Source organism: Tamandua tetradactyla, chromosome 6 (assembly GCF_023851605.1).
Source record: "Tamandua tetradactyla isolate mTamTet1 chromosome 6, mTamTet1.pri, whole genome shotgun sequence".
NCBI lineage: Eukaryota > Metazoa > Chordata > Mammalia > Pilosa > Myrmecophagidae > Tamandua > Tamandua tetradactyla.
Genome location: NC_135332.1, coordinates 26,857,572 through 26,866,950, shown reverse-complemented (window position 1 = coordinate 26,866,950; position 9,379 = coordinate 26,857,572). Strand labels below are relative to the sequence as shown.

General features: G+C 50.6%; 1 long non-coding RNA gene and 1 other non-coding gene across 2 annotated transcripts; one reads left to right on the top strand and one right to left on the bottom strand.

Annotated features, from left to right (window-relative positions):
- Window positions 1–4,545: 4,545 nt before the first annotated feature.
- On the bottom strand, window positions 4,546–8,982 carry LOC143685899 (uncharacterized). Its single transcript, XR_013176791.1, has 4 exons — window positions 8,728–8,982; window positions 6,874–6,964; window positions 5,694–5,782; window positions 4,546–4,853 (listed from the first exon to the last, which is right to left on the bottom strand). It is a non-coding gene; the product is annotated as an uncharacterized LOC143685899 (long non-coding RNA).
- Window positions 6,866–6,968, top strand: LOC143689207 (U6 spliceosomal RNA). Its single transcript, XR_013178667.1, has one exon. It is a non-coding gene; the product is annotated as a U6 spliceosomal RNA (small nuclear RNA).
- Window positions 8,983–9,379: the final 397 nt, after the last annotated feature.

The following is a 9,379-nucleotide window of genomic DNA, read 5'->3' as shown; positions in this document are numbered from 1 at the left end:
AAATCCCAGCCCAAACAGTTCCTTACTATTTGACTGTTTCCTTATCTGCAAAATGGGGAAAGAATTCCTGCTCTGTGCCCGCCCAGAGAGTGGTGTGGAGCCAACAAGATGCTGCTTGTGAAAGTATTTGGATAATTCTAAATACTGCTTAGAAATAAGGGCTCATAGACTTGCTCCCCTCCTGACTTAACTGAAATGCCAGGATCAAACCAAGTCTTCAATCCCATTAAATAAAGCCATATAAAAGCTGCCCCTGTGAACAGCACTTTCTTGATCTCAAACTGGCCTGCAATAAGAATTCTTAATTGTGCTTGTTGAAAAGTCGATTTATGAATCCCAATTAGGCTGCTTGCATTTCCTCAGCAGCAGTTTTCAATACCACCGAACCTTCCTTCTTCCTGAGATGAAACTATTTTTGGTGGGTGCAGGATAATTACAAAAACATAAAAGGACCCGCCCGGTACTAGAGCAGCTGCTTCAACAGTTCTGTTAGGAGCCTTGAGGACAAGAGGGTTTTAATGCAAATTTAAACTACTGGATTTTAAGTGAATTCTGGGTGAATTTGGTTGAAAATAGTTGTTTAGAGTCATGTGTATCACCAGAAGGAAAACTAGAGGTTAAAATATGGGATTGTATAACACGGTGAACCTTGAGGTGATATTAAGTTTAACACCATGAATATAAATAAGTTCCTTCATGAACTGGTACGAATGTATGACACTTGTACAAAGAGTTAATAATAAAGCGGTATATGGAGGGAATGTATGTAATGCAAGGTTCACACTATATTCAACAGTAATATCTTATATTCTTTCATCAACAGTAACAAGTGTACCACACCAACAGTAGGGGTCAATGATGGGGCTGGGGATAAGAGGTAGGGGGTGTTTTGGGGTTTTCTTTTTTTATGTCTTTATGTTATTTTTCTTTTTGGAGCAATGAAACTGGTCTAAAATTGAGTGTGTTGATGATTGCACAACTAGTGATGACACTGTGAGACACTGTATATTTTGAATGGATTATATGGTATGTGAATATATCTCAATAAAATTTGCAGCTAAAAAAATAAAAAAAAAAGAAAAGAAATAAGGGCTCAGAGAGTACAATACCCTCATAATAATAATAATAAAATAATAACAAACAGCTCACCATGTGCCAGGTACTGACATTTAACCGTCTTACCATCCTAGGAAGTATTGCAACCCTATTGCCAGCCCATTTTATAGACAGAAATACTGAGGCCCAGAGGTTTAAAAATTTGCGTAGGCTGCACAACTAGATTCAAACCAGGCTGTGGGATTTTGGACTCTCACCTCCTTATGCCACAAGGAGTTCAATGCAGACGGACACCAGAGCCCAGAGAGGGGTGTGATTTGCTCAAAGTGGCGCAGTAAGTTACTGAGAAGAGGCAGCTCCTCTTTTTCCCCCCCGCCTCCACTGGCCCCTGTGGCTTCTGCAGGCCCTATGCCAGAGTTCCCCTTGGCTGGGTCCCAGGGGCGGGCAACACATCCCGGGTGCGGGAAGCTTGTCTATAAATGGCAGTGGCAGGAAGCCGGGCCTCCGTGCTCTTTCCCAGGGGCAACTGAGGACACAGAGCCCTGGCTTTTCCCCTACATACTCCAAGTGACCTGGGTTTGTTGGGACCGGATCTTGGCGAACCTCACGGTTTTCTGGCTGGGCCTGCAGAAGAGGTGGGGTTACTGACTTCACAGAGCACATGTCCTGGGGACTGGCTCTCTTCCCAGGACCAAGACCCAGGATCTGGGTGCTGCTTTTGTGCTACCCTGGACAAGCGTCCTTTCCTCTCTGGGTCTCAGTTTCCCTTTTTGGATAATGGAGACATAAAAATAGTAGATACTCTATGTGCGCATTTCAGTTTCCCAACAGTTCTGTGAGGTGGGTACTATTGCGGGGCTGAGGGGTTAAGGGTCAAGGTCAATGTATGCTCAAGTTCATATAACCAGCAGGTGGTGGACTGGGGTTTGCACCCAGGCAATCCTGGCTCCAGTTCCATGCTCTCACCCTATGCTGCCACTTCATAGGTTTAAGTGTCTTTTCATCTCTGCGCCTTCTGTGATTCTAGAACTGAGTGGGATGACCAGGGATTAAGCCGCCCCTTGGGCTCTTCAAATGCTTCTCAGTTTTGGTGCTCCCGGGACCACCACTGGATCTCCCAGGGTAGAGGCTGAGCCTCGTTCCTTTGTGCCAGCCCCTCTCCCCCGGCCCCCTTCCCCATTACCTCATACTCCTCTAGCTCTTTCTTTCCTGCTCTAAACGATAGGGGAGGGTCCCTGGTATAGGGATGGGGGTGCCTGTAGGGGGTAGGGAGTTCTCCTGCCAGCTCTGTCCTTATGGCTACCCCCCACCTCCCCGCTTCAGACTCAAACCTCTCTCTGTTCCCAAGACCTTCGGATGCAGTGGGAACCTGGTGCCTTGGCAAATCCCCTCTTCCATCTCATTGCCAACCTCTTTTCTGGACTTATTCTGTCCTTCCTACAAGCCCAAGTTGGTGAGCGGGAGTGGGAGGGGGGTGAGGGTGAAGCTTGAATCACCCAAAAGAGCACTTTATCTCAGCAGCCACACCCTCCACCCTTGATGCCCCGTCCAAGGAGAGGGGCTGCTGATTCCTCCCAGACCCAGCCAAGTGGGACCTGCCGCAGCAGGTGCGGTACTTGGTGGCAGAGGGGACAGGGACCCGCAGGATCAGGGAAGACCAGGAGTGGACCTCTGAGGCGGGGCTGGGAGGCCCGAGGCCTGTACTTTCCCCTCCCTGGGCCTCAGCTCCTTCATCTGTACAGATTTGGTCCCCCAAAGCACTGCATTCCAGGATCTGTGCGCACCCACAGCCTCCTCCCCATTTCTTTCCACCTTCACTCTGAGGCCCTAAGAGACATGGAGAAGCTGAGGACAAATGAGTCAGGGCTGGAGGGGGGCATGGGTGCCCCTCTCCTCTTAAAGAGTGAGGGCGCCTACCTGGTGTCCACGGAGGCGGGTGGGATGCAGAGTGCTCCGAAGTCCAGGTGAGGAGTGATGGGAGGCGCCTTCACCTGCAGCCCGCCTTAAGAGCTGTCCCCACCCCGCCCTCCCTCCCCTGGGGCCCTCCACGTGGCCCTGACGGCCTGCAGGCCCCGCCCCTCCAGACGGATTTCTACAAGCTCAGGTGGGACGGCCAGCTGGGCAGGGCAGGTGAGGTCCTGGGTGGTGGCCTGGGGCCAGGTACATGTAAGCGCCCCCCGCCCCCAGTCGTCCCGCTTGGCCCTCTGGTGTGGGGGAGCCTGGCTGGGGCGGGGCGCTGCTTGCACTGAGGTGTGCTGGGGACACCCTCAGCCACGTGCCAGCGGGGACAGGGGCCGTGGGCTGGCAGAGAGAGAGAGGCAGACAGAGAGAGAGCCACGGGTGGGAGACCCCTGCGCAGGGGCTCACTGGAACCACGGCTGGGCCCGGACCCTGGTTTCTCTCCTTTTTTCCTTTCCCGGTGATGTCCTTTGGCTGGGAATGGGGCTTCTGTCAGCGGAGGAGGCACTGAGCGTCTGGAGGGCCTCGGGAGGGTCCTCCATGTTTGTAACTGGGTGTCCTTCTCAGGGGTCCCAGAGTGGAAGCTCCACGTGGGGGCGATGGCAGGAGGTCCAGAGTTCAAGTGGTTCCTCTCTGTGGCTCCTACTTCCTCTGGTCCAAGCATATTGCGCTCAGGTGGCGGGGGTGGGCGTGGGGGTTTCCAGCCAGTCAGCCATGTGGCGGAAAGACAGTGGTGGCCGAGCCAGCCTAGGCAGGCTGGTGTGGACTGGGGGGCTGGCAGAGCCCCCTCCCAGGGACACGCGGTGATCCCGGCAGGGGCTAACTGGGGGGTGGCTGAGGAATGGGCTGCCCAGTGTCCCCATGACGTCCACTGTCCTCGTGACATGGCTTCTGGCCTTAAAGCTCCTTGTGCCTGCAACGTTCTTGGAGGGTGATAACTAAGCAGGGTTGTAAAAGGCATCTCCTTTAGATGGTGGCATGGAAAGGGGGCGCCATGTGTCCACACTGCCCGCTGGCACGGGGCTTGGTGAGCACTCATGTCTCTGAGCCTCGGGGTGGCTGCTGCTCTGAACCAGGGTGCCCCCCACCCCAGCAGCCTCACCCTCGGCCTGCAGGGTCTCTCCAGGGTGGAAGGGGCAGGTCACAGGGTTGGGACGGCCCTGAGGATGGCTTCGCCTTCACAGCAGACCTTCCGGGCCGGGCCAGAGGAGCCCCAGCCTCGCCGGGCCTGTGCCTGGGAGAGCCAGGGAAGGCTGGTGGCTTTGGGTGGCATCTGACTGCTTTTTCCCAAGTAACCCGTCCAAGGAAACCCGATCCCAGCCTCAGCTGCCCCCAGGCCCCATCCGCTCCCCCCACCTCCCACAGCTTCCCCAAGAACTTCAAAACCCACCCTCTCCCTGGCTGATGGGGGCACCTACCCCTCCTGAGAGTAGGGGGTCTTGTTTTTTATTTTGAAGTACTAGTGTGTCTCTCACTAAAGAAGAGGGGAAATCAAGCAAATAAGCAAGCAAATAAAATGTATTTCTGATAGGGTTTTTATTTCCGGTAGAGAACCTCAGTATTCATCTACTGAAAGCATTTATTGAGCACCTGCTGTATTAAGGCACTAGGAAGCAGAGATAAATGGGAGGAGGTTCTGGCTTCCAAGGAGCCTATACTCCGTGCTCTGTGCAGGACACTCAGAAGTAAACAAGGCCAGTACATCCCAGCAGGTGCGAGTGTCCAGGCAGTCAGAGGGCTACAGCTGTGACACCCTCTATGGTAGCCATTTGTCACATGTGGCTTGTCTGATCTGAGATGTGCCCTAGTTGCAAAATCCACTTCAAATTTCAAAGACTCTGTAAGAAAACAAAAAGAGCAAACTATCTCGTTAATAATTTTTGTACTGGTTACGTGTTGAAATGATAACATTTGGGATATATTGGGTTAAATAAAATATGGTTTCAAAATTAATTTCACCTGTTTTCAGTTTTTAAAACGTGGCTACTAGAAAATTTAGAATTGCATACGCGGCTCACATTGTATTTCTGTTGCACAGGTTCGTGCTACAGAAACCCCTGCCCCAGGGAGCCAGGAAAAGCATCTCATGTTGAGGAGGGGTATTCAAAGTGGGGGTGGGAACCAGCAACACTAGAGTGGAACGCAGGATGAGCATGGGAAGAGTCCTGGGAGGAGAATCTGGAGAGATGGTGTGTGCACAGCACCTGGCCTCCCCCACCCTTCTCCTGGCGAGCTTCCTGAGCTAGAGGGGCTGGGTGCTGCAAGCTGTGTTTCTCAGCCTCCCTGGCTGCTAGAGTTCTGGTTATGCCAGAGGCTCTGTCAGCTGCGTGGACTTGGGGGAGGTATTTGGAAGATGGAGCGTTTTCTTTCTGCTGCTTGGCTATTTGCTGCTGGTAAGCATGGTTGTGGAGAGCTTGGCTGGTTTTTTGTTTTTGGCAGCTGCCTTTTAGCATCCATTCTCTAACTTCATTGGTAATCGTTATCTACATGGCTTCCTGATTTGGGTCACAGTTAATGGTGGCGGGGGCAGCTCCTGGTTCTCTACCTTCCTGAAGGCCCCAGAGGGGCAGCTCCCCTAGTGGGTCGGTTGGGCCATGTTTTCCAGGGAGCTGTTCTTGCAGGTGTGACTGGAGGCTCCTCCCCCAGCCTTCCCAAGGATTTTGTAAGCATGGAATTACCTGCGCCAGATTCCTTTCTGCTTAAGTTAGCTCATGTGGTTTCTGATTCCTGAAGGTGGGTTGGGCCAGGGGTGGAGGCCTGGATTTTTCTGGACAAGGGAGATTAAAAGCAGGGCAGGAGAAAGGAGGGAAAGACATGAACACATTTGTGCCCTAGAAGCATCACTTCCCTTCAGAAGGGGTCTGAGCCTCCCAAGAGGGTGGCAGAGCTGCAGCCTTGCTTTTCTCTGGGCCTTGCTCTTTGCTGGGGCTAAGGCAGATACCAAAGGTTGCGAGAGATGTTCTTTGCTATGATGGGGCAGAGAACTGACCTGGGTGTTTAGCCTCCTGACCGTTCTAGTCTTCTGTAGAATGCCATCTGAAATTGGTAGGAGGAAGGACTGCCAACAGAGACAGTCATGAGAACTTGGGTGACCAAAACACCAGACTCTGCACTGAGGTCCAGAGGAAGCAGAGCAGGTAAAAGGCCAGACCTGACCCTCTGAGCACTTGCATTCACACTTCGACTCCATCCCCAATTTGCTGTGATGGTCCAGGGACCCTCTCATGACCTCTGGATTCCCCTCTGAGCAGGAAGAGAGTCATTGCTTTCCTGTTGCAATGGAGGGATGATGAGGAGAGGAATAAATTCCTGCTTGTTCCATAGGGAAAGGGATTCTGGCCACTAAGCTGGGGTTGCCCTCAGGTGGTGGGGCCCCACCACAGTTCTCACTCATCTCTGTCTGGACCCCTTAGCTATAAAATGCACATGCCCGAAACTCCATTGCACCCCCTTTACTGCAGGTGAGGACCAATCCCGGAGCACCTTTCTTATGAATGCCTCCTCCCTGCAGACCCTGATGACAGAGCTGGAGGGACCCTTAGGCACTTTGACATCCGTGATCTCAGACTTTATTGTGCACACATCCTATCGGCAAAAACATATTTGAGCAGCTACCCTTGATATCTATTTATGAACTTTATACACCGCACACATGAACTACATACATGAATATTTATTAGTATGCACATCGCACACATATATGTACATTATAAAACCTCATGTGTTTTATATATGTATAAACTATATATTGTGTCCATTATTACATTGTGTACATTACCAAACTATAGAAGCAGGAATAAATAAGATGACAGCAAATATAAAAGAAATACCATTTTAAAGTAATTTTATGGTGCTCACTTTGGCAGCACATATACTAAAATTGGAATGATAGAAGATTAGCATGGCCCTTGCACAAGGATGACATGCAAATTTGTGAAGCGTTCCATATCTGCAAAAAAAAAGTAAAGTAATTTTATGGCATTTCATTTAATGATTGTACAAAATCTTTGCTCGCACAATGAGAGCAATGTGATTGAATGTACTTCGTTATTTTTGAAAATCTTGGTTTAACACTTTGTGGAACAATGATTGAATATCTGGTTTTAAATTCTGTTTATTTCGATACTCAATTCTAATAGCTATCACAGCTGAAAAAGGTCTCACGAAGATTCCTATAGCCAACAAACAAGGTGCCCTGTGGGCTCAGCTTATTAAGTCATGGCATTCATTTTTCTATTTTCAATTCCATCCACCAATTATGCAAAGGTTTTGCTCAAAATTGGCTCCCAAATTTTCTTCTTGCATGTCAATCAGTTGTTCTTGCAAAGAAATCAGAATATGTTGCATTTTAATACTCTTAGCAAATGGATTTAAACCCACTCAAACTCTTCATTTGGAAGATTTTAAAAGCAAGTTAAAAAATTCTTTTTTGGGTCCTTTTCAGAGGGTGGATAGGAGAGTTTTTTTTTTTTTTTTTTTTTTACAGGGAACACACAAAGCTTTACAGGGAACACACAAGCAACAAAATCATCTAACAATGGGCGTACTTTCCAACTTTATTTCTAAGTGCTCTATCATACCATTTTTCTTCCAAAACAGTTATTTCTTTACCAATTGTTTAAATTTTCCTTTACCCTGATGAAAACAGATTTCAGTTTTGGAAATCTCTGCTGTAGCACTCAATAGATACCCCTTGTTTTTCCTTTGCGATATGTCAGACAAGAGTGTAGGATTAGGGGAATCTTTGTTATTTTCTTGCTGTTTCTTTGCAGAAATCTTTTTAGGCCACTTGTCCTTTTTAAAGGAAGGGTAATTTAGTTTAAATCAGACATTATAATCTGTAATTCCAGTGAACTGGGCATATGCAAACGGCAATCATGTCAGGATTAATGAGCAACCGAGTGCTGGTGCCACCCCCAGGTTCTCTGCTGATGGAGCAACCTCACTGCCCTCCAGAAATCCACTAAGGCAGGGGCATATGACTGGCCAACGAGCAGACTGAACGAGGATGCCTGGGTTAACTATATGTCAATATCGGTAGAGTTGAATGTGTTTCTTACTTTTAGACAGAAATACACGTAAGTGTATAAATATAGACATTCTAGCATTTTCTTCCTACGTGCCAGTGAATCACTCTGTGCTACCCTTGGGCATGTGCACCTTGCTTTGGAGGCCAAATCTCACTGGATAGATGGGTCAGCGGGGGTGGGGGGGTGAAGGGGGTGGTTCTCTAGGGTCCCCAGGCGTGGTGACAGAGCCCGATTGAAACTCAGGTCACATGTGTGTGAGGTGATGCAGGGGGTTAGTGCGGGCCCCCACCCCTGCTGCCCAGGGTCCTGGGGCCCTAGGAACACTTGCTCTCCTGGGGCACAGGGTCTGGGCCTTGACCTCTGCTCTGTGCTCTCAGGGTGCAGCACAGATGCCCTGTCTCCCAGTGAGTCCCAGCATACGTCTCACTAGACGGCCCAAAGCAGCCTTTTACAAATACCACCCCCCCTCCCCTCTTCCCTCAGGGCACATATGGAATCGGGCCAGTCAGACAGATTGAGATCGCTATGACCTGGGATAGAGCTGTGGCTCTCTGAACCAAATCCTTTGTACTTAGCCTGGGAACATAATTCGCTGATTCTTACACCATAGAGTTAAGCCTGAAAAGAAAACCAGCCACCTGTTTCCAAAAGCAGGCATGCCGCAGGCAGGCTGGGGGCTTACCGCAGCAGCCCTCGTGCCTCCCTTGTTTGGTTGTAACTCTCGTTCTCCCTGGGTAGGGAAGACGTAGGGACACTCCCGGGGGCATTGGCGCCTGTGCCCTGCTCCTGCCCGAGAGCAACCATGACCCAGGCAGCCAGGCCCTCTGCAGAGGGTCGCTGGCCAGCGTCAGGGCGGGGACCGTGCGCTCCTGCGTGGCCCTAGGCCCAAGGTGAGCTCATCAGAGGAGAAGTCTTCCTGCCAAGCCTGGCGGGTGAGTAAGAGGACACGCCATGCTCTCGGACCTCCCTGCCCGCGTGCTCCTGGCCCTCGGCTGGCATGCCCCCTCTTGTGCCCACTGAGTGAGCGCAGCTCCGTTGTCACTACCCACACCGGGCAGCTCTTCGCACACACCACCCCTGGAGCCACATGTGGCCAAAGGGTGAGGCTATGACGTGTGTTCCCTAAATTTGAATCCCTCTCCTCCGGGGCAATACGGTGAGACTGTATTTCTCCGCTTCACCTGCAGGAAGTGAGATGGGGCCACGGGCTGAGTGTTGGCCAGTGGATGTGGCTGAAGAGATGTAAACCATGGGCACGCCCTGGTCTGGTCCTTGCCCCCTGGGTTTGCTTTCTTCCTGCCTGCTGGCCAGAGGCAGGGCCAGTGTCACCAGAT